At 40.4% G+C, this 27,811-nt stretch overlaps 1 long non-coding RNA gene and 1 pseudogene across 2 annotated transcripts; both read right to left on the bottom strand.

Moving 5' to 3' along the window:
- Window positions 1-2,726: 2,726 nt before the first annotated feature.
- LOC123479596 (uncharacterized) lies at window positions 2,727-27,811 on the bottom strand. The gene is made up of 3 exons (XR_006655252.2): window positions 27,719-27,811; window positions 20,620-20,696; window positions 2,727-2,788 (listed from the first exon to the last, which is right to left on the bottom strand). It is a non-coding gene; the product is annotated as an uncharacterized lncRNA (long non-coding RNA).
- LOC112303529 (prefoldin subunit 5 pseudogene) lies at window positions 14,915-15,493 on the bottom strand (annotated as a pseudogene). The gene has a single exon (XR_011650745.1). The product of XR_011650745.1 is annotated as a prefoldin subunit 5 pseudogene (transcript).

Raw genomic sequence — 27,811 nt, 5'->3', positions numbered from 1 at the left:
ATTAATAAATAGTGTATACTCTCCTGTTAGCATCCATTAACGATCTGAGGAAATAGATGTTTCAGCAGGAAACACACATAAAACACACAAGGGAAGTGACATACTCACGAATAGTGAATCAAATTTACATAATTAAGCACTTATTAAAATGTGCATTTTTCTCTTAATTATATTTAATAAGAGATTTTTTGAAAGATCTTCTAAAATAGGGTAGCATGGTGAGTATAATATTCTATTCCTAAATAATTTCTATTACACTTAAGTGGAATTCATAAATTTAATATTTGTGATAAATTGAATTATACTGTGCCTCCTAACCTGGCTGTGAATGAGTGGGTGTGAGCTTTCTGAGAGCACAATGGAGATAATGAAAACTTTCCTTTTCCATTTACTCTGATTACTACAAAGAAACCATAAATTCTATTTACAATAAAGAGTCATGATAAAGAAGCACTCCATCTTTTGGTTACAGTTTAATTCACACTAAATATAAAATTATTGATTGCTGCCCAGATATAAGCTACAAAGCATAGCTCTAAAGATCAATGAATTTAAATGGCTCCAACTGTAGTGAACATCAAATCAGCCAATAAATTTACTGCAGGGCCTGTCTAACGGGAAATTACCACCAAACTAAACACTTTATGTCTGTGGGCAAACATGTCCATACAGAAATGGTGTGTTCCACTCTGCAGGCAAGCCATAGAAATCCAGTTTATGTATTCCGTTACCAACATTTGCAATAAAAACAAAAAAATGATCATTTGAAGAAAATGGTGGGACCTCAAAACAAAACAAATTTGTTACCTTTGCACATATGTCTGACTTCTAAACATCAGATTCTTACTGTTTTTCCTCCAATTAATCAGCTACCACTTAACCCAGTCTCTGGAGACACTCAATCCCTCCTTGGAGGGTTCCAGATCTTATTCTTGTCTCAAAACTAAGGTATACTCTTTTTAATCACCCCAAACCCAATCTACCATGGCTCTGGGAGCACCCAGCACTTCTTTAACAAGCCTCCTTTCTCCTGAAGGGTGGGTAAAGTATCTATCCTCTCTATGCTTTGATTTCTTCATCTGAAAAGTGGGGAGAAGAAAACAATAAAAGTTTATTGCAAGAATGAAATATGTAACTTATATAGAGAACCTAGTTTGGTGCCTGTCATACAGTCAGTGATTCTATAAAGGTAGCTAACAATAATAGCAGTAATAATCATGAGTTTTTCCTTTTAACTAATCTCCTTTTGGAGGGATGAGATACCCAAACTCATTCTGTTTCCATCAACTTAGATACAATTATCCCTCTCTCTAATTCCAGTTTTCTCTGAAGAGTTTTTTACCTGGCCAGCCATATCCTCTATATCTGGCCTAACCATGCCTCCTGGCTGACTGCCAATCAATCTTTACAGGATGAAATTAAGGACTTGAAATCCCACATTTACAGTAACACAAAATCATGGAATTTTGGAGCTGAAAGGGACTTCATGGTTTCCCAACTCAGAGTGTCCTGTGGTCCAGTATAGTGTTGAAATTCTTTACCACAGAGAGCAGGAATAAAAGAGAGAAGTTGGGAGAAGAGAAAAACAGAATTCAGGATTCAGTTTAAGGTTATGCTTTGCTTGTTTGGAAAAAAAATCAATCAAATCCAAACCCAATCTACCATGGCTCTGGGAGCTCCCAGCACTTCTGTAACAAGCCTCCTTTCTCCTGCTGTGCGGGGAAACAGTCCATCCTCTCTATGCTTCAATTTCTTCATCTGAAAAGTGGGGATAAGAAAACAATAATAAAAGTTTATTCTAATTCCAGAGGGGTAATCTAGGAGCTAGGTTAAGTGATTTGCTCCAAATCATACAATAAGTTAACGGCAGAGCTTAAATTAGCATCTAAATCTCCTTGCTCCTAATCCTACTCCAGTGCTCTTCTTGCCCTTACACCTGCTGCCTTGGGACATATCCTTATACTTGAATAGAGTCTATGGAGCTCAAGACTGTAAAAACAGTGCTTACTATGGCTGGCCTAACAATTTGAGATGCATGTTCACACCATTAACACTCTTTTAAGCATCCATGCTCTCCTTAAAAGGATATATTCTTAACTGCTTGACTCATGTACACCAGGACCCTACCCTATTCAATTCTAAACTCTGCTAATTCTGCTACTCCTCCCACCCCATACCTGCTTAGTCCTTTACATCTAACGCAATTATTATTTTCTTCCTGATAATAACCTATGGTTTTCTCTCAAATATACCTAGCAGAGTATCTGGCCCTCAGTAAGTATTCAGTGAACAACTGCAGATTAACTGACCAAACGGATAACTACAACTTTGCCTCTCCTTACTGGAAATGGAGCTGCATGCCTCCTTGGATAACAACAATTCTAGACTGACCCAACTTTCAAGACCTTCCTACCACTTGGGCAACTAAAGGGGCTGAGAAGATAAGGCTCAGGAAGCTCATTACTTAGGGCAGGCAAGGCTAATTCCACAAGCCAATGACTGTTGGTTGGGTGTTAGGGCTTCCTAAACACTTGTTTTGATCTTAAGGGGTTGACACATTTTGACATGTTCATCACTGGACCATATAATCTTTTTACAGGTGACGCTTCTGCATGATTTATTCTTCATTTACCTTTTTCGCTCTGGGTATTGTTAGCAGAGTGCCTGGCAAGAAGCAGGTATGCATTCCACAAAGATGTGATGAACTCAACTTCCCCTTGCTATTGGAGATCAGCTCGCCTAACTCCCTCCAACATGTGACTGTGAGTCATATGGGTTCCAGTCATCCCTAAATTAAAAAGAAACATAAAAATGGTCTTCTGCATTATTACCTTTGGAATGTTGGATTTTTAGCACAGCTGGGCTTTAATTTTTCCTTTGTTGGCTTGGGAATTTTCTTTTCTCCATTGTCTAATACCTGAAGGTGTTGACTACCCTAAATAATTGTATATGGCTAGGGAGCCATCTGAGCTTCACCAACCCATCCCCCCAACCTCTGCCATGACATACACTATAAGGTATAAGCAGGATATGCTATTTAAACGCAGGGCTTTGACAGCAGCCAGACATGGGTTCAATTCCTAGCTACGTGATTTTCAGCAAGTAACTTCATCTCCTTGTGCCTAAGATTCCTTATCTGTAAGATAACAGAAATACTTACGAATAGGATAATAAATATATTTGTCTTAATTCCAGATTCCAGTCACAAAGCTCCCAAAACCCTTGGAATTTTCTGAGTGGTAGGCGTATCTTTTGCTATTTGTAAGCCTTTTTCAACACCTGAGTTTATGTATGTAAATGATTGACTAAAGTTAGGGCCCCTACATAGCTTTATGTTGGAAGTTGGTCAACAGAAAGACCAAACATGTGATTAAAGGGTTGGAACTTTCAGCCTTACTCTCTGGCCTCCCGACAGGGCCTCCTGAGAGAGGAGAAGGGAGACTGAAGATTGAGTTCTATAAAAATTCTTGAAAAAGGAGACTTGGAGAGGTTCCAGGTTTGTGAACATGTTGGTGTGTTGAGAGTGCCAAACCCAGAGAGGGCAGGGAAGCTCGGTGCTCCTCCACCCATGCCTTGCTCTATGCATCTCCTCCATTTTGCTGTTCCTGGGTTGCACCATTATAATAAATCAGTAATAAGCAAAATGCTTTCCTGGGTTCTGTGAGTCATTTTACTAAACTATCAAACCTGGTGGGTAGGTCACGGGAACATCTAAATTGGTAATCACCCAGGGAAAAGTATGGATCACCTGGGGGCCCCATTTGTGTGCTGGCATCTGAGTGGCAGCAGCCTTATGAGACTGAGCCCTTAACCTGTGAAATCTGAGCTAACTCTGAATAGTGAGTGTCAGAACTGAATCAAATTGGACACCCAGTTGGTTTGAGAGAATTTCCGAATTAGTTGATATTGGAAAAGAGACTGTGTATTTGATGCCAGAGGAAAAACCTAACCAAATACCACATAGAATTGTTATAAGGATTAAATAAAATAATCTGTGACATGCAATGAGTGACTAATAAAAAGCAGCTATTATTATTTGTTGCATGACCGTGCTTCTTCCATAGTTCCCAAATCACACCCAATGACTTCTGCTGGACCTGGAACCCTGCCTGGAACCCAAACCAGCTTGGCTAGGTCCCTCAGTCCCCATGCAACTCTAGCCACTTCTTTTCCTCTTGCACTAGATCTGTCTCTCTCTCCCTAGCTACTAGCTGAAAGCTAGCCGAAAGTGGTAGACATCCATTCTCATCCATCTACCCCAAAGCATGCTATTGCCAAATGCCTACCTCTTTTTTTTTTTTTTTTTTTTTTTTTTGTGATAAAGGAAAGGAGTCTTTATTCAAAAACTACACAACTTTGGAATAACAGCTTCCCACATGCATTAGTCACTTAGGCCTATCAATTAAGGCAAAACTCTTTTTAACTCTTTACTTACAGCTTTAATCACTTAAACCTATTAAGACGAAACTCACACCTGAGTTTTATCATTTCCCCTGTTAGTTTTTCATTATCTTATTTCTATAAGGTTAGTTTACAAACTAAAACAGCACAAGACACAAAAGCTACACAAGTTTGGTAATTCTATCTGTGCTAGTTGTGCCCAAACCATCAGATGAGACCCTGTGGACATAAATACCTGCCAGGTCAAGGTGAAATTTATCCCACCTCCTTAGATGTGGGGGTTTGGATAGCTGGCCACCCTCCTTAGATAAGAGGCTTAACCCTGGTCCAGCTCAATCTTGGCCTCCTCCCTCACCCTGCTGAGTCTCAGCATGCCTCACAACTGAGCACACATGGGCTTGACTTAAAAGGCAGAACAAGGCAGTAAATTAATAGTGGTCTCCTGACTTTCAGAGCAACTTACACTGCAAAAGGTCTTCATATTAACTTCATGAAGAATTTAGGACTATGTATATACTAATCTTACTGGGATGTTCAAGAAAGTCACCTTTTGTCTTTAAAAATTGCAGATCTTTTCCATGTTTCCATATATTACCAGAGGTTTCTGACTCCTTTTTGAGAGTCTAGATATTCCAGCAAAAAAAAAAAAAATTGGAATGCCATACTCTCTGCTAACACCCCCAGGGAAAAAAGCGCATAGAAAGAACCATTGAGACCATCATGACTCCCCTGCAACAAGAATCTATTTGTCTGAGACCACCACAGCAGGCAGAATGAATGGTACTTCTCTGTTGATTTTCTTAAGAATCCTAATCCAATTACCTTCAGCTCCCAAAGGTAAAATAAAACTTTCCTGGACAAAGATAGAAGTTAATTCATTTGGACAAGTGAAGTCTGTTAAATCCAAAACCAAACCCCAAACCATCCTGCATATGTATCTTTCTTTATATAACAGACTTGTTTCTAAATGTGCTGCATGTGAAAAGGTTTTTTTTTAAAAAAATAAATTGACCCATATTTTAAGCACACCAGAGGAGCTTGCTATTTAAAGAAATCTCTGTGAGTCATTTTATAGAGCAAATAACCGCCCATTAATTTATTTGTGAAATCTGATTTCCACACATTGCTTTTTACTTTAAGAGAAAAATGGTAACATGTTTTCTACTGATTCCCAGAAGCACACAGTCATGACCAATAGGTAATGCCAGAATCTTGCCATCCCCACATTATAGCTACAATCAGCTGAAAAATCTGTCTCAGCTCCTGGTCACTGACTCATACTGCTGGAGTCTGAAAGGGCCTTGGAGATCAGGACCTCACTCTATAACATATCTAAAGTGAGCTTCAACCGCATGGTCAGGATCATGAAAAATGACGAAGCTGACCAGAAAGGCATTTTTATATCAGATTCCAAGCACACAGATCATATACAAGATGAAGGTAAGTTGGGCACATGTACCAAAGGTGTCACCGAAAATGACTTCAGGACATTCACATGCTACTGCCATCATTTATATGCAAGCAGGCAAACATACACCAGAGTTCCCAGAAAACTGCAGCAAAGTGTCTATTGGGGGTGTCCTGGAGCTAGAAGGGAGTCAGCACCAGCTCAATTTAGGGTTGCTAATCTGGGAAACATTTAGAAGGAACAAGATAGAGGAAGAAAGTTTTTGTCTCCTTTCCCAGGCAGCCAGTCACCTGCCACATTCATAGCCCTAAGCTTTTCTATTTTTCACAACTTCTATATACTTTGACACCTCAGAAGCCACAGGTATTCAAAAACCCCACACTTCTTCTCACCTATTTCTCTCCCTGCTCACAGCCTACCCAAAAAACAAACTCTTCAGTTTCCTCATCTTCATTAACATACACACGACTCAAACTATGGAGATAATTTTGTCTAAACAGGAATACACTTTGAGGATTTACGTATCTGCTCCCTCCTTCCATCAAGGATTTAGGATAGCTTTCACTTAAAAACACAATACAACAGAAGGGAAATATAAACACATACTAACATTTATGATGAAACAATTTTATAATGGTAATTTTAAGGGGTTGGGGGGGGAAGACACTAAAGCAATATGAATTATCTATGCAGCTTTTCTGGTGATCTGGGTAAGAGATATAGTTTAGAAAATCCTGGAAAATAAGTGGTTCATTTATGACTTGGTCTCTCTGAAATATCTATCAACTGTCTCATCAGGCTTTTGCTGGGAGATCAAGGGTATACCTGGAATGGCATATAATTGGGGGGGGGAGATTTCACCTTAGGCAGTATATAATTAAGTGCCAAACTGAGTGGCAGACAGTGCTAGCTGGTGATCAGAGGTGGAGAGATCAGTGGGTGCTGCAGTGACTGCAAAAGGTTTCCTGGAGCAGCCAGGGAAGAGGCTGGGATTCTCTATTGCTCTCTGACAGTGAAGGTAAAGCTTCTCTTATTTTCTACCACTCTTACCCAGTGATCAAGCCTACCCTCCCAGAACCCTGGCAAAAAAGGAGGCCTACTTCCCATCCAGTTACCCAGGGAATAAATGAACATTCACTCATGAAAATTCCAGGAAATTAAATACAAATCTTAACACAAAAAAGGTACAAACATTTAGCCATTTTGGGTCCAGAGGGGCATTGCTCTATCACCTATGTTGGTAGTTATAATTACATGTCCTTCACTGGGGGGAAAGCAACCGCTGCTAAAATGAGCTACTGTTGTCTGTAGCCCAGGTAAAATGCACCTAATAAGTTGTTCAGGTGAACTGACTCTTAGCAAAACAAATATTCAAGAGTCCTGGGATGCATATGGGGTCATAGGCTGGTTCCGTGCCCAATCGGTGTCTCTGTCTAAAGACTCCATTTCTCACCCTGCCTGAATTGGCCTCACTGAGTCCAGTCATGTTTATACACATACCCAGTACAGTTCTCACCAGAAGGATATAAAATACAAAGACTATCAATAATAAACAATAGGTAACATTTCTATGGTACTTACTATAAGCCAAGAACTGTTCTAAGTTCTTTACGTGTATAAGTTATTTAATCCTCATGCAGTAAACAGTGTTATTATTGCCCATTTCACAGATGAGGAAACTTGAGGCACAAAGAAGTAAAGGAATGTGCCCTGGCTTTCACAATTACTACATGGGAAAGCCTCAGTTCCAAGCCGAACTATGTGGCTCCAGACTCCGCCTTTTTAAAATATTTTATTTATTTTTAGGGAGAGGGGTAGGGTGGGGAGAAAGAGGGGGAGAGAAACATCATTGTGAGAGAGAAACATCAATCGGTTGCCTCACCCACACACCCTGACTGGGATTCAAACCAGCAACGTTTCACTTTGCAGGACGAGGCCCAACCAACTGAATCACACTGGTCAGGGCCTGATCTATACAGCAGGAGGCAAAGGACTAACCTGTGTCACCCACATTGGCCCAGGTAGCATATAACATACAACCAGACAGCAGGACTATTCTCAGGAGAACACAGACTAGGCTCCCAACTACATAGTATGATTTGAGAAAAACTGAGCACAATCTCTTGTCCAAAATGTTTCCAGGTCCTGTAAAATTATCCCAAACTTCACCATTAGAAAGTCACTTCTCTACTTCCTAAAGGCTTTTTTTATTTTCAAGATCCCCTATGAAAAAGTAAATATCACTGGACAAGGTAATGCCTTCCATAATTATCAAGCACCTACAGTGTGATTTAAAAATCACATTGCACTTGCAGTCACAAGACTTGGGTTTTATTACCTGTGTGACCTTGGGCAAGACATTTAACTACTCTTTTAAGTATATTTTATCAATTATGCTATTACAGTTGTCCCATTTTTTTCTCCCCTTTATTCCCCTCTGCCCTGTACCCTCCTCCCACCAGCACTTTCCCTCCCCTTAGTTCATGTCCAGGGGTTATACATAGAAGTTTTTTGGCTTCTACATTTCCTATACTATTCTTAAACTCCCCCTGCCTATTTTCTACCTACCATTTATGCTACTTATTCCCTGTACCTTTTCCCTATTCCCCCCCCATTCCCCACTGATAACCCTCCATGTGATCTCCATTTCTGTGACTCTGTTCCTCTTCCAGTTGTTTGCTTAGTTTTGTTTTTGTTTTTGTTTCTTAGGTTCAGTTGTTGATAGTTGTGAGTTTGTTGTCATTTTACTGTTCATATTTTTGATCATCTTCTTTTTTTACATAAGTCCCTTTAACATTTCATATAATAAGGGCTTGGTGATGATGAACTCTTTAACTGTACCTTATCTGGGAAGCACTTTATCTGCCCTTTTAATCTAAATGAGAACTTTGCTGGATACAGTAATCTTGGATGTAGGGCCTTGCCTTTCATGATTTCAAATACATCTTTCCAGCCCCTTCTTGCCTGCAAGGTTTCTTTTGAGAAACCAGCTGATAGTCTTAAGGCAGGAGTATCAAACTTATTTTCACCGGGGGCCACATCAGCCTCGTGGTTGCCTTCAAAGGGCCAAATGTAATTTTAGGACTGTAAAAACATAACTACTCCTTAACTAGGGGCAAGGAGCTCAGGGCTGCCATTGGGTACAAACAAGGTGCTGGGCCGGATAAAACAAAGTGGATGGCCTTGTGTTTGCCACCTGTGTCTTAAGGGAACTCCTTTGTAACTAACTGTATCCTTTTCTCTTGCTGCTTTTAAGATTATCTCCTTATCTTTCATCTTGGGTAATGTAATTATGATGGGCCTTGGTGTGTGCTTCCTTGGGTCTAACTTCTTTGGAACTTTCTTGAGCTTCCTGGACTTCCTGGAAGTTTATTTCCTTCTCCAGATTGGGGAAGTTCTCATTCATTATTTGTTGAAATAAGTTTTCAGTTTCTTGCTCTTCCTCTTCTCCTTCTGGCATCCCTATGATTCGGAGGTTGGAACATTTAAAGTTGTCCCAGAGGTTCCTAAGCCTCTCATTTTTTTGAATTCTCATTTCTTCATTCTGTTCCAGTTGACTGTTTATTTCTTCTTGCTGGTCCAAATCATTGATTTGAGTCCTGATTTCCTTCTCTTCACTGTTAGTTCCCTGTATATTTTCCTTTATGTCACTTTGCATAGCCTTCACTTTTTCCTCTATTTTGCAACCATACTCAACCATTTCTGTGAGCATTTTGAATACCAGTGTTTTGATCTCTGCATCTGATAGCTTGGCTATCTCTTCATTGCTTAGTTCTATTTTTGGATTTTTGATCTGCTCTTTCATTTGGGTCATATTTCTTTGTCTCGGTGTACTTGTTACATTGCAAGGGGAAGAGCCTTAGGTATTCGCCAGGGCAGGGCAACTCATGTGGCTGCATTGTGATGCTGTATGTGGCGGCGGGGTCCCAGAGGGAACAATGCAGCTTGCTGGGCTGTCAGCTGGCTTTCAGTCACTTCCCCCTCTACCCACAAGCAAATTGGGCCCTTCTGGTGCTGATTCCAAGGGGGGTGGGTTTGTGTACATTCTAGGACTCTGGGAGTCTCTCCAATGAACTCTCCTGTGAGGCTGGGAGTTTCTCCTACCACCGTAACCCCCAGAGATTTTTACAGCCAAAAGTTTTGAGGCTTTCTTTTCCCGTGCTGGAACCCTGCGTCGCATGGTCTGTCTCACTCCCCAGTTGTTCCTCCCAGTTTATCCACATGCACTTTGGGACCACCTGGTCCGCCAGCTACCGCCTCATCCACCCAATCCTCCAGCTGCTGCCTTGCTGTGCATCCTCTCTGCCCCAGCTGCCCGTCTCTGCCCCTCCTACCAGTTGGAATGAATGTTTCTTCTTTAACTCCTTGGTTGTCAGACTTCTACATGGTTCAATTTTTTGGCAGTTCTGGTTATTTTTTGTTTTTAAATTTGTTGTTGTCCTTCTTTTGGTTACGCAAGGAGCTAAAGTATATCTACCTATGCCTCCTTCTTGGCCAGAAGTCATAATATCTACAAGACACTTAACTTTTCTGAGTCTCTATTTATCTGTTAAATGGTAATGTTCACACCTAATGCAACTCCCTCCTAGGGTTGATGTGGGAATATAATGGTTGCAAAAGCATTCTGCCAACTTTAAAAGACTATACAACTGTAGGATGGTACTATGATCAGCTAAACCTCTGATAAGATTAGATAAGTTAATAGACAACCAGAAAAATGTATGCAGCTAGTTTAAGATGAACAGACAGAAAAGGCATAGTCCAAAATGTATTATGGCCCAGGCAATTCAAAACTATCAGCCTGGGTAGAAATGGCTACCACCTTACTGAGTGTCTTTCAGGTATGCTCAGACTTTACCATGACTATCCAGTGGTGTGGCTCTGGCTCTTCTTGGCTTTGGCTCCAGTGACTGGAAACTCTTTGGCTCAGCATTTCAGGCTCCAGGGCTCCAGGCTTGGCTCTAGCTTCTGGACCACAGTACTATTTTGTGACTTTGTCTTCCAGTGTGTTGCTCCTGCCACCAGTTTCACTCTACTCCATCTCTACTTGTGACCCAACATGTCTTCGCCCTGACTGAATCCCTCAATTCACTCAGCCTCCCAGTTACACCAGCACCATGGAACCTGGCTTCTCTGCCTCAGTCAGTAAGTATCTGTTAAAGTGCCCACCATGTGACAGACACAGCACCCCTTCCACCAGGCAAGTGGTTCCAGCATCTACAACAGTAGGGAGGTCAAAGTGACAGGCAGGGCACAGAGACACCAAGATGGTGGAGAGGAACATGGAAAAGTAGAATAGAAGTTAAAAGGACAGCCTGTCTCCTTTACTCTTTTTTTTTCATTTTCTTTTTATCCTCATCCAAGGACCTTTTTTTTCATTGCTTTAGAGAGAGAGGAGTGGAAAGAGGAAAGGAGAGAGAGAAACATCAATGTAAGAGAGAAGCATCAGTTGGTTGCCTCCTATCCTCACCCGGACCAGGGATCAAACCCACAACCTAGTAATGTGCCCTGACTGGGAATCAAACCCACAACCTTTTGGCTACAGAACAATGTTCCAACCAATTGAGCCACACTGGCCAGGGCTGTTTGCTTTATTCTTTTGCAGAAAAGAATGTAACTGTTGTAGAGGCAACTGTTAATTAAGCACCTACTAAATGCTACACATTTGGGATATACAAATGAAAGGCATGCTTGCTGACCTCAGAAGGCTTACAATATAATGGGGGAGATGAACAAGTAAAGAGACCAGAGCCTCTGCAGGGACCTAAGCACCTTTAAGGAAAGGTTGCTTTATAAGGAATCTCTCTTTCTTTAATCAATAGTTTGTCACCTAAAAGCCTAAGGTTAAAACATGATTATAATACAGCAGTTTGATTTTAGGTTTTCAATGCTTTATTTGAAATATAAATTGTGATGCACTACTTTTGACTGCTATTTGTATATTTCCCCCTCATTTCTTTTACTTTTTTTATTGGGCTGTAACATACATACAGTAAAGTGTACAAATCTTAAAATGAATCACTGCATAATTTTTTACTTATGTAAAAATACAACTACCACCCAAATCAAGAGATAAAATATAAATAGCACACCGGAAGTTTCCCTTGTGCCACAAGATGAATCCTACCCCCACCACAATGAGGTAACTACTATTTTGATTTTCCTGTAATAGGCTTTTTATATTATTTTTAAGAACTGGTGAGTTATATTTGTTTGGAGAGCTCTAGCCTCTAAATGCTGGATCTCCCTCAATATACTTGGGCAGCCCAGCCACTAATTATTCTCTCATCCTCAGTATGTTTGTGCTACCCAGATGATATTCACCTGGCTATGCTCCCTCCTCCATAACAGGACAATACTCTGCAACCACCAAAAGGAGGAGGCACAACCCCAGCACACAGGACACAAATAGGGCCCATACCATTGTTGAAACCGACTAACAAAGGATTATCACTTTGCTAGATGGTCAAGAAAAGTCTTGGCTTTGCTGAGATCCCACTTAATCTGTTCCCTAACAACATGCCTTACTCCTCCTCTTGGTCAAAGAATGTACCCTTATCTTCCCCACTGAAACTCAGGACAATAGAAGATGTTATCAAAGTTTGCTTGTCCTCTAGCCATAGACTGGGGATCTGCGTCTTGCTCTAAAGGTCCACTCACCTAACAAGAAAGACTGCTTCTTTCTTCACCTCCAGAACTAGAAAATGAGTATTTAATCAATCCACTACACAACAGAAGCAATCCCTCACCTATAATGAAGGTCAATATATGGTACAATGGGAGACTAGAGAAAGAAGAATCTGAGCTACGGAAGACTTTCCAGGGGAAGCTATGCTTAAGCTGACTTAAAAGAGGGAACAGCTTAGGCAAAGGCTTGGATATATGATAGGACTTGTGTTATCAGGTAACACAAGTAACTCTGTGTTGCTACAGCATGAAAGGATGGATATACAGAGATGAGCCTTGAAAAAAAGGTAAAGATCATGAAGTACCTTATATCCCCTAAAAAGTAGTTTAGCTTTATACTATAAACAATGGAAATCACTAAATAATTTTCATCAGGAGAGGTACCAAATAAGATTTATATTTTTAAAAATTAGTCTGCCAGAAGTCTGGAGGACTAATAGAACGGGCGTAAGCCTGAAGGCTATTGCCACATTTGGATGGGTCACGGTGAGATACCTATAAACAGGGGTGTCAAACTCATTTTCACTGGGGGCAACATCAGCCTCGCGGTTGCTTTCAAAGAGTCAAATGTAATTTTAGGACTGTATAAATGTAACTACTCCTTAACTAGGGTAAAGGAGCTCGGCGCTGCCTCTGGGTAGAAACATGGTGCTGGGCCGGATAAAAGAAGGTGGCCTTGTGTTTGCCACCTGTGCTATAGGACATTTGGATGGAGATCTCCTATAGGCAGTTGGATACATAGGTCTAGAACTTAGAAGAAAGATCTGGGCTGAAGGAAAGGTTTCGGAGTTATCTGTTTATAAATGACAGTGGTTTAGACTGCCCAGGAAGACAGTACAGGACAGAGCACAAGGTCAAGATCAGGGTCTTGGGAAAGAACATTGAAGATTCCAGCCAAGAAAAAGGAGCCAGAGAATGAGGTAAGAGATAAAAGAAAGAATCAAGGGCAGAAGATTATCATTGTACTCAAAGGAGGGAATATTTTCAAGGAGGGAGTGGTTAGCATTTCATATGCTATAAAGTGTTGCAAGACAAGAAAAGTATACATGTGGAGGTCACTGGTGACCTCATTGACAACAGTGTCAGTGCTAGATCACACGACACTGAGGAGTGAATAAGGAGTGAGGAAGCAGAGGCAGTCCGCTTAAAAGCATAGCTGAAGCAGGAAGAAAAGAAATACCACAACTAGAGGGGAACTCTGCTATAGACTGAATATTTGTGTCTCTCCCAAATTCATATATTGAAATCTTAACCCCCAAGGTAATGGCATTTGGGTGTGGGGCTTGTGGGGGGTGACTAGGTTATGAGGGCAGAGCCCTCGTGAATGGAATTACTGCCCTTAAAACAGAGGCCCCATAGAGCTCACATGTCCCTGCTGCCGTGTGAGGACACAGGGAGAAGACGGCCCTCTATGAACCACAAAGCAGTTTATCAATAGACACTGAATCTGCAAGCACCTTAACCTTGGACTTCCCAGCCTCCAGAGCTGTGAGAAATAAATTTCTATGGTTGATAAGCCACCCAGTCTATGGTATTCCATTATAGCAGCCCAAACTGACTCAGACAGAACCACAGTTAAGAAAGGTTGCATATAAGATGAGACACCTGAACCATTTGCCAAAAAGTATTGTTCCATTGCAAGTATTGTAAAAGGGAGTCAAGCATGGAATGAGAGATAGACCAAAATAACTTTTAAGGCTTAAACTCAGAGATTTTATGATTCCTGATAATGGGTGATAATCAGTGGAGCTTCCAATGTAAACATTTTTAACAGGTTCAGAGGAACTTCCTGAACTCTCTAGGTAGAAGATAAAATTAAATACTTAAATAATGCATTTATCTTTTGCTAAAAATATAGAGAAATGAATGGGAAGTGAGATGTGACAAAAATCATTCTTTAAGGGCTTTGGTTTTTATATCAAAAGGTTAAACAAAAACATACAACCTGTTCTAAGGTAAGCTACAAAATTATTGCTGTCCCTAGGATTTTACCTAATTGGTGTATAGATAACATTTTTTAATCATGACAGCAACTTGTTAAGAGACAAAAAGCAAGTCAATTGTAATGGCCTATAAATTAATATGTTATTTATTAAGCAAGTATTACCCCAAAGTACATCAAAACATCTTAAACATCCACACCATGTGGTTTGGGAAACTAGGCAATTGAGACTCAAAGCTAAAACATTCATGGAAGAGTCATATGCTCAACCAATGAATATTTATTCAGCACCTACTATGAGGCAAGCATTGTTCTAATCACTGGACATTAACAAAAAATAGGCATGTTGATTTGTGTAATTCCTTCTGGAACCTGATCAATACAGTTGAAAGAACTGCCATCATTTCCAAACTACTTGCATTTGTGGCCAGTTCTATTTTAAGGCCTTATTTACCTTACTATCTATCTTTTTTTTTTTTTGCCCACCTGGAACATTTATTGGCATTACACACAAAACCCTTTTCTCCCCCACCACAAAGTCCCAGGCCCTGAGGTACGGCCCCTCTGCCCGATTTCTGAAACAAGGTCTTAGGCCTTGGCAGCCTGAGTTGCTCCCAGGGCTGTGAGCTGCTGAATCTTCTGGCTCATCATCTCCATGACAGCCTGTTTCATGGCATGCTTCTCCTGCAGGGCTGGCTGGATTTTCTCCATTTGCTTGGTGAGGAAGTCAATTTTCCTTTTGAAGAAGTCCTTGGCATCCTCAACTGTCTTCTCTACATAGTAGCCAGTTCCCACATCGATGAGCACGTGTTCCACATCATGTAGCTTCCCAGGGACATACATAGAACTCGTCAACGGGACAAGTAATTCTTTCCCCTCATTGCTCTTGTTCAGCACGTTCAGGCAGTCCTTGGCTTCCACATACTTCGTTTGTACCACCTTGAGCTGGGCAATGGATGTGGACAAAAACTCCACTTCCTGGTCCAGCTGATTCTTGAGCATTTCCAGCTGCGGCAGATTCAGCTCGGTGATGTTGACCGACTGCGCCATGTTGGGAAGGAACCTTACTATCTTAAAGACATGGAGTGGAAGTTACCTTAAGGGATCACCAGCCTACCCCACAACAGTTCACAGATGGCAACGTTGAAGTGCTGAGAAGTTAAAAATAAATTCTAACTATTACATCCAGGGCTAGAACCTTATTTCTGAAAATCACATCAATGAAACCATATCTCTCCCCAACACCCACACTCACTTCCTCACTTCCACCCCTTTTGATTAGTTTTTCAATAATCAGTTCTGCATTTTCTTTTTTATATACATTTTATTGATTATGCTATTACAGTTGTCCTAATTTTCCCCCTTTGCCCACCTCCACCCAGTAGCCCCCATTCCCTCCAGCATTCTCCCCTTAGTTCATCTCCATGGGTCATACGTATTGGTTCTTTGGCTTCTCCATTTCCTACACTGTTCTTAACCCCCTGCTTGTTCTGTACCTAACAATTTGTACTCCTTAATCCCTCCACCTTTTCCCTTCTTCTCCCCTTTCCCCCTCCTAACTGGTAACCCTCCAAATGATCTCCTTATCTATGATTCTGTTTCTCTTCTGCTTGTTTGCTTAGTTTATTTTTTAGATTCAATTGTTGATAGTTATGAGTTTATTGCCATTTTAATGTTCATAGTTTTGATCTTCTTTTTCTTAAATAACTCCCTTTAACATTTCACGTAATAATGGCTTGGTGATGATGAACTTCTTTAGCTTTACCTTTTCTGGGAGGCACTTTATCTGCCCTTTGATTCTAAATGATAGCTTTGCTGGGTAGAGCAATCTTGTTAGTAGGTCCCTGCTTTTCATCACTTTGGATACTTCTTGCCGGTCCCTTCCTGCCTGCAAAGTTCCTTTTGAGAAATCAGCTGACAGTCTTATGGGAATTCCTTTGTAGGTAATATCTGATTTTCTCTTGCTGCTTTTAAGATTGTCTCTTTATCTTTAAACTTTGGCATTTTAATTATGATGTGTCTTGGTGTGGTCCCCTTTGTATCCATCTTGTTTGGGACTCTGTGCTTCCTGGACTTCTATATCTATTTCCTTCCCCAAATTAGGAAGTTTTCTTTCCTTATTTTTTCAAATAAATTTTCAATTTCTTGCTCTTCCTCTTCTCCTTCCAGCACCACTATGATTCGAATGTTGGTAGGTTTAAAGTTGTCCCAGAGGCTCCTTACCCTATCCTTGTTTTTTTGGATTTTTTTTTCTACTTGGTGTTCTGATGGATTTTTTTTTCCTCCTTGTGTCCCAAATCATTATTTGATTCTCAGCTTCATCCCCTCCACTGTTGATTCCCTGTAAATTTTTATTTCACTTAGTGTCTCCTTCTCTGATTGGATCAATTTATTTTGTTGAAGTACACAATGAGTTCCTTGAACATCCTAATAACCAGTGTTTTGAACTCTGCATTTGATAAATTGCTTAACTACATTTTGCTTAGTTCTTTTCCAGGAGCTTTGTTCTGTTCTTTTATTTGGGCCATATTTCTTTGTCTCCTCATTTTGGCAGCCTCCCTGTGTTTGTTTCTATGTATTAGGCAGAGCTGCTTTGACTCCTTGTGTTAGTAGCATGGCCTAATGTAGAAAAGCGCAACCATAAGTTGGATGGGGCAAAGACTTAGGTAATCACCTGGGCAGGCAACCCATGTGAACCAGGTTGATGGAGTCACCAATATGGTGTTGTCCTGATGCCAGATACTTCAGTTTCTCCCCATATGCCACTGGTGCCCTTCCAGCTGCTGCCCCAGTGCTGGAGCCCAGAGGGAGTTCATCTACATAAGTCCTAAGACGGTTGCAGCCCCTTTAAGAGGAGACACCTGAGAATCCTGTAGTTTCTTCTGCCACCCCAACCCTACCAGTTTTTGCAGCTAGAAGTTTCACATCTGTATGGGGAGTTACCTTCCTGGCACTGGAACCCTGGGCTAGGTGGTCTGGTGTAGGGCTGCAATCCCTCACTCCTGAGATATCTCTCCCAATTTTTATCCACCATATGTGGGTGTGGGACCACCCATTCCATGTCTCCACTCTTCCTACCTATCTGAATGAATGTGACTTCTTCAACTCCTTGGTTGTTGGACTTCCCATACAGCTCGATTTTCTGATGATTCTGGGTGATACTTGTTTTGTAGTTTAGTTGCAATTTTTGCTGTGGCTGGGCAAAGGGTGAATTTGTGTTTACCTACACCTCCATCTTGACCAGAAGTCTGCATTTTTCTCTAAAATAAACAGCAAATTTTCTATGACCCTTGGGCACTTGGCACAGATTTAAAACATTGAGCTTAATGATTGCAAGCATCTCTCATCATGTGTGGGGGGAAGAGGGTGGAAGCTGGCAAAGATCAACTTAATTTAGGCATTTAGCTAAAACATCCAAAATTCCAGGAAGATATTGGGGAAGTTTTATCTCAATTGTCTGACTGCTGGGGAGGAGAATGTGTCATCTTAAAATTTCTATTCAGAATTTTAATTAAATTGTAGCCTGCAGCAAAATAGAAAGGCATTAAAATCAAATGCTAGTGTCTCTATTTTATAGGCTCTCATCTCTAACTAGTTCTCGCTGAAATAATTAAACTTCTTTTCAGCAAATGGACTGTTCAGGTGTTTGGTTTAATGCTTCTTATAACCTGGCAAGTATGTGCTTTATAATTCAGTTGATTTCTGCTCTCCCTCATGCCATGCCACCCCCCACCACATACATATCTTTCTCTTCTCTGCCAACACAAGTTGGCTAGGTTTCTGTAGATCAGAATGGCGTTAATGCACCTGTAGGCCAAAGCAACATCACATAGACTGGCAGAGATTGTCGGAGGCTGAGCACATTGCATTTGACATTAATGGATCAGAGGCACTTCTAGATTGAAATTGGTGAAGGTGGAGAGGACACATTGTAGTAAATGAGGCTGATCTGAGACTGATGCCTGAAATCTCATATTTACTGACCCATTGTATTACACGAAGGGAAAAATGCTTTTTAAAAAGTATAAAAGCCACATTGGAGGAGGGAAGAGCAGAATTTACCTTAGGAGTGTGTGTGTGTGTGTGTGTGTGTGTGTGTGTGTGTGTGTGTGTGTGTGAGAGAGAGAGAGAGAGAGAGAGAGAGAGAGAGAGAGAGAGAGTGAGAGAGAGAGAGAGAGAGAGAGAGATGAGGGGGCAATCCTGTTTAGTAAAACATCATTATAGGCCCTTTAGGGATAAAATTCAAATCCAGGGGCATAGTCAGAAATGGGAAGATTTAGTCAAAGGAGGTCTAACTGCCTATATAATAAAATAGAAAATAGATATTTCTAGGGGTGAAGAAATGATTCTGGTACACAATTATTTTTTGATTCCTTTGAACAGAGCCCCACCTCAGAAATAGGAGAGGAAAGGGAACTATAAGAGAGAATAGAGAGATGTCAGAAAACTAACTTAGGAGTTCTAATAGCTAACTTCTAATGTGTGTTTACTGTGATCTTCCAAGCACCAGGCTACGTGCCTTTCCCCATTATCTCATTTAATCTTCCCAACAGACTTATGAAACCAGGACCATTAGTTTCCTCATTTTACAGATCTGAAAAGTGTGGTTTAGCAACATTAAATGACTTATTGAAGGTCCCATAGTTACTAAGTGGCAGAGTTGGCATTCGTATTTGTCATCCCTGTTCTCCTCCAGATGAAAGGGGGGAATGGTGTGAATATTTAAAACCTGGGCCTACAGCACTGGTCAGTATGGCTGAGTTGGTTGAAGTGTCATCCTGTGACCAAAAGGTTCCAAGTTCAATTCCTAGATCAGGCACATGCTTAGGTTGCAGGTTTGATCCCCATTCCAGATGCATACCATCCATAGTCCAGGTTCATACAAGAGGCAACCAATTGGTGCTTCTCTCTCACATCAATCTGTTTCCCTTCCTCTCTTCTTCCCTCTCTCTCTGAAGGCAATGAAAAAATGTCCTCGGGTGAGGATAAATTTTTTTTAAATCTGAACCTATAAGCTATTAGGCTCACTTAAGCTGCATAAAAATGACAGTGACAATGCTGGTGAATGGTGTCAGATATCGGGTACTTATTGCATGCCAAGCATTGGGCCAAGCACTTTCCATAAGTCAGTTGTTTTAATCCTCATAACAACGTTTTTTGGGAAATATTTTTTAAAGGTATTATTTATTTTTAGAGAGGGGAAGGGAGAGAGAAAGAGAGGGAGAAGAACATCAATGTGTGGTTGCCTCTCAAGTGCCCCCTACTGGGGAACCTGGCGCGCAACCCAGGCATGTGCCCTGACTGGGAATCACCTGTAACCCTTTGGTTTGCAGGCTGGCACTCAATCCATTGAGCTACATCAGTCAAGGCTGGGGAAATTTTTTATTCACTCTCTTATACAAATGAAAAAAATGGAGTCTTCAAGGTTAAGCAAGTTGCCCAAAGTTACATAGCTAGGAAATGGAAAAGCTGCAGAGTAAGAGCAGCAACCGCCCACCCCCCAAAAAAACAAAGTGCAACACTAGGGCCTAAGGAATGAGTGAGCTACCAGTAGGGCAGTCCCTCTAGTGAACTGTGGCCCAGAATCTTTTGGAACCCTGATATTTAATTAACAAATTTTATATTGCTCCCTATTCTATGGTATGATCTATCATGGAAAACTAAGTATTGGGACACATATGCCTCACAGAGTGGAGACATAATAGAGGGTCAAGAAATATTTGGTGACTAAATGGATAGATGAATGGAGTCTAATCAGTAGCTTTCAATTTTTTCATTCTGTGGCCCTGTAAGTTCCATATCTCTATGATAAGTTGAATCCTTTCATATGAGTTTTAAATGCACTAAAGTTTTGTATAATAAAAGTGATCAATAAGAGAAATGGTTTATTTGTGCTTAGATAAATAGAATGTGGAAAAATCTAAAGCAACTAGCTCTAGCAAGGCCCTTAGGAAGGAGAAATTGGTTCTGGAGTCCAGGCATCTGGAAAGAAGAGTTAATAATGCCAAGAGAAAGGTCAGTGTAGGAGTTGAAAAGGAACTAACATTTTCTATACCTACTATGTACTATGTCTTTTTAAATACTATAAGTCACTTAATCCTCACCACTATACTGGAAGGCAGGTGTCATTATCTCTATTTTAAAAATAACAAAATTGAGGCTCATAAATTAAGTAACTCACCCAAAGTCTCATATACAGGAACTGGTGGAGCAGGTCTCAATCTTCTTAGAGCACCCACAGCCTCTTCAAGTAGAGAACTGAAAACAGAAGTGCATTTTAATTGAATGAGGAGAAGAAAAAAATTCAGGTTTAAAAAGACAAAAAATATGGTGAAGAACTTGTGAAAAGGCCCAAATGAAGAAAAATGAGATTTTTAGGAAGCTTGAAGGTAGGCCTTGACTAAATAAGATAATCTTCAGGAAAGTGGTGAAGCCTGGATTCTAAATTCTCTACTTTGTTACTCATATTTCATCACTTGGTGACTGTAGCAACTAAATCTGGAGGAAAAGACTGTCAGCTATAGCCAGGAAGACAGACCAGAGCCAGCAATGCAGGATGGTGGCTAAGAAAGATAACAGTGCTACAAGAACCCTGCTCAGAGACCTTTCCCCAGCCTTTGGATGGCAGAAGGGAATGGCAGGGCTTGCTGCCAGCCCTTAAATTCTATGTCATAACCTCTACTGCCTTTATTCTTGATAATCTGGTCTCGTATACACAGCTACCAACAATTAGCTTTTTAAAATATGTTTGCTTAGCCCTGGCTAGTGTGGCGCAGTGGATTGAGTGCCAACCTACAAACTAAAGGGTTGCTGGTTCAATTCCCAGTCAGGGCATATGCCTGGGTTGTGGGACTCGTCTCCAGTTGGGGGCATGTGAGAAGCAACCACATGTTCCTGTTTCTTTCCCTCCCTTCCCCTTTCTCTAAAAACTTATTTATTCTTCATAGTTTTGGTCTTCTTTTTCTTAAATAAGTCCCTTTAACATTTCATATAATAATGGCTCAGTGATGATGACCTCCTTTAGTTTTTTCTTGTCTGGGAAGCTCTTTATCAGCCCTTCAATTCTAAATGATAATTTTGCTGGGTAGAGCAATATGGCAGTAGGTCCCTGCTTTTCATGACTTTGAATATTTATTGCCAATCCCTTCTGGCCTGCAAAGTTTCTTTGGAGAAATTACCTGACAGTCTTTTCTTCCTTTTTCTACAAAATTTTATTTATTTATTAACAGAGGGAAACGGAGGGAGAAAGAGAGGGAGAGAAACATCAATGTGTGGTTGCCTCTCATGTGACCCCTACTGGAGACCTGGCCTGCAACCCAGGCATGTGCCCTCACTGAGAATGGAACCAGCAACCCTTTGGTTCACAGGCTGGCGCTCAATCAACTGAGCCACACCAGCCAGGCTCAGCTGACAATCTTATAGGAATAAAAGCAGGTAATGATCTGCTTTTCTCTTGCTGCTTTTAAGATTCTCTTTTTACCTTTAACCTTTGGCATTTTAATTATGGTGTGCCTTGGAGTGGGCCTCTTTGCATCCATCTTGCTTGGAACTCTCTGTGTGTCCTGGACTTGCATTTCTATTTCCTTCACCAAATTAGGGAAGTTTTCTTTCATCATTTTTTTTTCAAATAGAGTTCCAATTTCTTGCTCTTTCTCTTCTCCTTCTGGCACCCTTATGATGTGAATGTTGGAACACTTGAAGTTGTCCCAGAGGCTGCTTTTACTACCCTTGTTATTTTTGGATTCTTTTTTCTTCTTGTTGTTCTGTGTGGCTGTTTTTTTGCTTCCTTATGTTCCAAATCATTGATTTGATTCTCAACTTCATCAGCTCTACTGATGTTTCCCTGTAAATGCTTCTTTATTTCAATAAGTGTATCCTTCATTTCTGACTAGATCTTTTTTACACTGTTGAGGTCCTCACTAAGATCCTTCAGCATCCTTATAACCAGTGTTTTGAACTCTGCTTCTGATAAATTACTTACCTCCATTTCGTTTAGCTCTTTTTCTGAAGTTTTGTTCTGTTCTTTCATTTGAGCCACGTTTCTCTGTCTCCTCATTTTGACAGCCTCCCTGTGTTTGTTTCTATGTATTAGGTAGACCTGCTTTAACTCTGTGTCTTGGTAGTGTTGCCTAATGCAGTAGGTGTCCTGTAGGGTCCAGTGGCATAGCCTCCCCTATCACTCAAGCTGGGTACTCGAGGTACACCCTTTGTGTGAGCTGAGTACACCCTCCTCTTGTAGTTGAGCCTTGGTTGCTGTTGGCAGATCAATGGAAAGGATTTATGCAGGCCAGTCAGCTGCAAAGACTGGCTATGACCACTTCCACCAACCTCTGCCATCCGTGGAGGATCAGCTGTTCAGGGGCAGGGCAGTGGTGGCCCAACATGGTCTGCAGCTGTCCACTGGGTGCACTGGCCCTGGGGTTTCCTGTGTGGTGCAGGCCAAGGTCAGCCCCAACCTGTGTTTTTCCCTGGGCCACACTGCCTAAGCTATAAAGCAATCTGAGATGGCTGCTACTTGTGCTGGGCTTGGAGATTCCCAGGCAAAGCCAAGTTGTGTAGCTAGGCTGCTAGTACCAGGCCTGAAGTTCACTGAGGCCAGCTGCTGCTGGTTTGATAAAATTTAGGACATCGTGAAGCATCAGCCAAAACTAGTCACTCATATGGAAACACAGCTTGGGTGGGCCCATAAGTTGGGTGGGGTGTAGTCTCTGGGGATCTCCAAGGCAGGTCAAACAGTGTTAGCCAGGTTAATGGAGTCTCAGATATGGCACCAGCTTGTCAGCTCTGTGGGCAGAGGGTTTAGAAAAGGGACAGTGGCCTCTGCTCACCTTGATGCCAGACACTTTAGTTTCTCCCTGTATGTTACTGGTGCCTTTCAAGCTGCTATCCTGGTGCTGGAGCTCAGAGGGAGTAAGTCTGAGTAGGTGAGTCCATGTGTGGGTTCTTTAAGAGGAACTGCTTGGGGTTCCAGAGGTTTCTTCCACTGACTCAAACTCCACTGGGTTCACAGCCAGAAGTTGTGGGGACTTATCTCCCTGGCACTGGAACCCTGGACTGGGTTCCTGGTGTGTGGTTTGGACTCCTCACTCCCAAGATATCCCTCCCGAACTTTGATCCACCACATATGGGTGAGGGACCAGCCCATTCTGCATCTGTGCCCCTCCTACCAGCCTGGATGTGTGTGGTTTCTTTAATTCCATGGTTGTCAGAATTCCATTCAACTCAATTCCTGCTGATTATGAGTGATCGTTGTTCTATGTTAGTTGTAATTTTGATGTGGTTGTGCAAAAGGGTGATCCATGTTTGCCTACACTGCTATCTTGACCAGAAGTCCGTTATTTCTTTTTTTTAAACATTTCATCTCATAATAATATGTAATAGGGTCTAACATGCCTCCTTGCAAACACTCAGCACTGTGTTTTAAAAATTAAAATTAAAAACTCTTCACCATGACTCCACTTATGAATAAAAATGGCTCAGGACACACAATATACATAAACTCTTCAGAAAATCTTGGTAAAATTGGCAATCTCTGATCTAATTCACTCAGTGTTATCCTACAGGTCAGAAGATTGAGAAAACTGTAGAATTTTAGGATCTCTGAGCTGAGGGGATCCTTCAGGATTAGTGCAGTTTACATCAGCGAGCTGCGAGAATGCTGGGGGAAATTAATGATTGTCAAGATCCTATTAATGTGTGCATCTTCACAGAATTTTATTAAGTGGGTCTTTGGAAGACCACTACTGGAATTGACTGCCTTCTTGCAAGCTGGAGCAACATGTGAATTTATTCTACAAGCAACTAATTGTAACAGGAATAAAGCTAATTTCAGCCTGGGACTAGGATATAAACTCATGCATATTTGTTCAAAAAATCATGCTGCATCATTAGGGTAATGAGTCAGCCAAAGATGATGAAAATCACATAAAGTTAATCTGTTCTAATTTCTGATTATGCTCAAGTGGTTATATGGTCCTAAAAGTTCAGTGTCTTGTTCTATTCTTGCCTATTTTACTGACTTACTGAGCTGAGGGCACTAACTCAACCTTTCTGTGTCTCTTTAATCATCTACAAAATCTGGGCTACAAATACTTAACTGCATACAAAGCCATTTTTTAGTTCACCAGTGTCTTTCACAGCATAACAAACCACCTCCTCAGTCAAAATAACAATGCTTTTGTTAAAACACATTATCTCCAAAAATAGACTTCAATTGAATTTGATGATTATTTCTTGAAGCCTAGCACAATGGGGACACAAGTGAGAATTAAAAAATACAAATCCTGCCCTAAAACGGAGATTCATATACACTAGTTCACAGAAATGGACTAGGCTATGGCAATGTGTTTCCAAGCCCATGGCAAATGTAAAGAAAAACAAAGAGGATAATAAAGAGGAAGTTTCATGATTAAATTTATATTTAATTTTATAAAATTTCCTTTATTATAAGTTTCTTTTAAATACGTCTGTTCCACCTTTTTTCTTGGCACTGAAATGTTCCTTATTTTGTGGTGGCAGTTGTTTTCTTAACATCCTCACTTAGTAAAACAAAAAATGGCAACTCTAGGTCAGTCCATTTTTTAAAAATATTATTGATCCATTTAACTCAAAATATATGAGAATCACTAAATCACTTATACCTACTTAAAGAATATGATTAATCTAACTTATAGTTTAGTCTATAAAATTGTTTTAACTTGTTATTTAGAAGTTTGTGTTCTGGAAATTGTTTGTATTTATCATTAGAAGTTCCAAAAAAAAAATAAAACAGGTTTTATGCTCAAGCTACTGCTAAAAACGAAAGAACAACAAAAGGAGCAAAGCCAATAATGACCAAATGGTGACTGGCATGTAGAAGACCTTCAATAATTATTTGTTAAATAATTTTTAAAAGTATCAATGAAACGAACATAGATTTAAGAAATACCTAGCCAGCACCTACTAAAAAAAAAAAAAAAAAAAAAAAAAAGACTTGCCCTGGCCAGTGTGGCTCAGTTGGTTGGAGCATCATGCCATAAACCGAAAGATCACAGGTTTGATTCCTGGTCAGGGCACACACTTAGGTTGTGGATTTGACCCCCAACTGGGGTGCATAAGGGTAGCAACTGGTCAATGTTTCTCTCCTGCATCAAAGTTTCTCTCCCTCTCCCTCCCTCCCATCTTTTATCTCTGAAATCAATAAATATATTTTTAAGTCTTAATAAGCAAAAGGAGGATTTTCACCCTTTGGTTACTAACAAGAAAATGGCTTTTCTTTTCTAATTTTTCTTTTCAATTAGAGATCATTCCTGAGTAGTATATGTGTAGGAAAAGCCTGTAGCACATATGTTCTCTCTTGCCAAAAGGAAATAAAAAGAAGCTAAGGAAGCTGAAATCATTTAGGAAATTATTTAGACTCATAGAAGTTGGGGTTAGAGACTAGAAATCACCCAACCCATTCCTTCCAATTTACAGATAAAGAAACAGGTTCAGGAAAACTTGCCCAAGTTGCCCATGCTTTGGAATTTGGACCATGAGAACAAAACCAAGAAGATACTTCTGCCATCTTACTGCTGGAGTATTAGTATACTCTAATTGCATTGTTTCAAAAAGACCTCTTGAATATTCAAACTACAAACTTAAAAGTTTTAAAATACTTTCAAAGGTTAGAGAAATCAAACACATAAAGATAGGAAATGTTCAAATTAGAATTCATGGAGGAGGGAAAGTATTCTGGGTCTCATGGGTTGTGGGAGAGCAAAGATCCAGGGACCAGAGTGAGTATGATGCCTCTGGGAAATGTTGAGGGGCAGTGATTTATAAGTGATTTGTGAATATATCTGCTGTCTTCAAGTCATCCTTTGACAGCATTCATCAACACTAGATTAGTAAAGAGCTCGCACTATTGACCAGACACCAGGACATGGAAAGACTCTTGATCAACTGAAGCTTACATTAAAAAATTATATCAATGTTATCACAAAGATACACCAACAGCCCTGGCTGGTGTGGCTCCGTGGATTGAGTGCCAGCCTGCAAACCAAAGGATCACTGATTCGATTTCCAATCTAGGACACATACCCGGGTTTTGGGCCAGGTCCCCAGTAGGGGTTGTGTGAGAGGCACACACACATTGATGTTACTCTCCCTCTCTTTTTCCTTCCCTTCCCCTCTAAAAATACATAAATAAAATCTTTTAAAAAAGGATACATCGACAAAACAGCCTCTGTACAAGGCCATCCAATGCATCATTATTTGTAGTGGCAAAGGAGTGGCAGTAAGCCAAATGTCCATGAATCAGAGACTGCTTGAATAAACTATAGTATATCCACACAATGGGTATATACAGCTATTTTTCAAAACTAAAAGAATGAGAAAGACTTCTATGTACTGTTATGAAATATCAACAGAATCTTATTACAGGAAAAAAGAAAGGGTAAAACAATTTACAATAGCCAAGATTTGGAAGTAGCCCAAGTGCCCATCAGTAGATGAGTAGATAAAAAAGCTGTGGCACATTTACATGGTGGAATACTACTTAGTCATAAAAGAGAAGGAAACCTTACCTTTTGCAACAGCATGGATGGACCTGGAAAGTACTACACTAAATGAAATAAGGCAGGTATAGAAAGACAAATATAATATGTTTTCACCTATATGTGAAATTGAATGAATAATATAAACTAACAAACAAAAGAGAAGAAGACTCATAGTTACAGAGAACAGACTGACAGCTGTCAGAGGGGAGAGGGTTGGGGATTTACCAAGGAGGGATAAATGGTGGCAGGAGACTTGACTTTGTGTGGTAAGCATGAGATGCAGTATGTGAATGATGTGTTTTAGAGTTGTACACTTGAAACCCATGTGTTTTATTAATTAATGTTACCCCAATAAATTCAATTTTAAAAAGTCAGAATAGCTGTAACACTTGAGATGGAGCATAGTGCCTGGAAGGGGGCATGAGAGACGCTTCTGGGGTGTTAATATGTTACATTCTGGGGTGCCCATTGTGTTCCATTGGTTACATGAGTGTGTTTATTTTGTGAATATTCATCAAGCTGCACCCTTACAATTTGTGTAATTTTCTGTTTGTTATACTGCACTCAAATTTATACTTAAAAAATTCTGTTGTATCCATATGACTACATCTATGATATAGTGTTAAATAAGAAGAGCACAGAATGGGGAAAAAAGCAATGTTTGTAATAATGCCATCTTTTGAGTAGCATACTCTAAAGGAAACACCGCTTATATTTTCAGAAAAATACAAAGAAATGATGAATACCAACAAAGATACTTACCTATAGGGGAAAAACAGGACAGAGTGGAAGAGTCAGGGATGGCCTTGAGACTTCTTTAAATATACCTTGTTATACTGTATACTTCGACTTTGG

This window comes from Desmodus rotundus, chromosome X (assembly GCF_022682495.2).
Source record: "Desmodus rotundus isolate HL8 chromosome X, HLdesRot8A.1, whole genome shotgun sequence".
Lineage (NCBI taxonomy): Eukaryota > Metazoa > Chordata > Mammalia > Chiroptera > Phyllostomidae > Desmodus > Desmodus rotundus.
The sequence above is the reverse complement of the archived record's forward strand: the minus strand, read 5'-3'. Positions and strand labels throughout refer to the sequence as shown.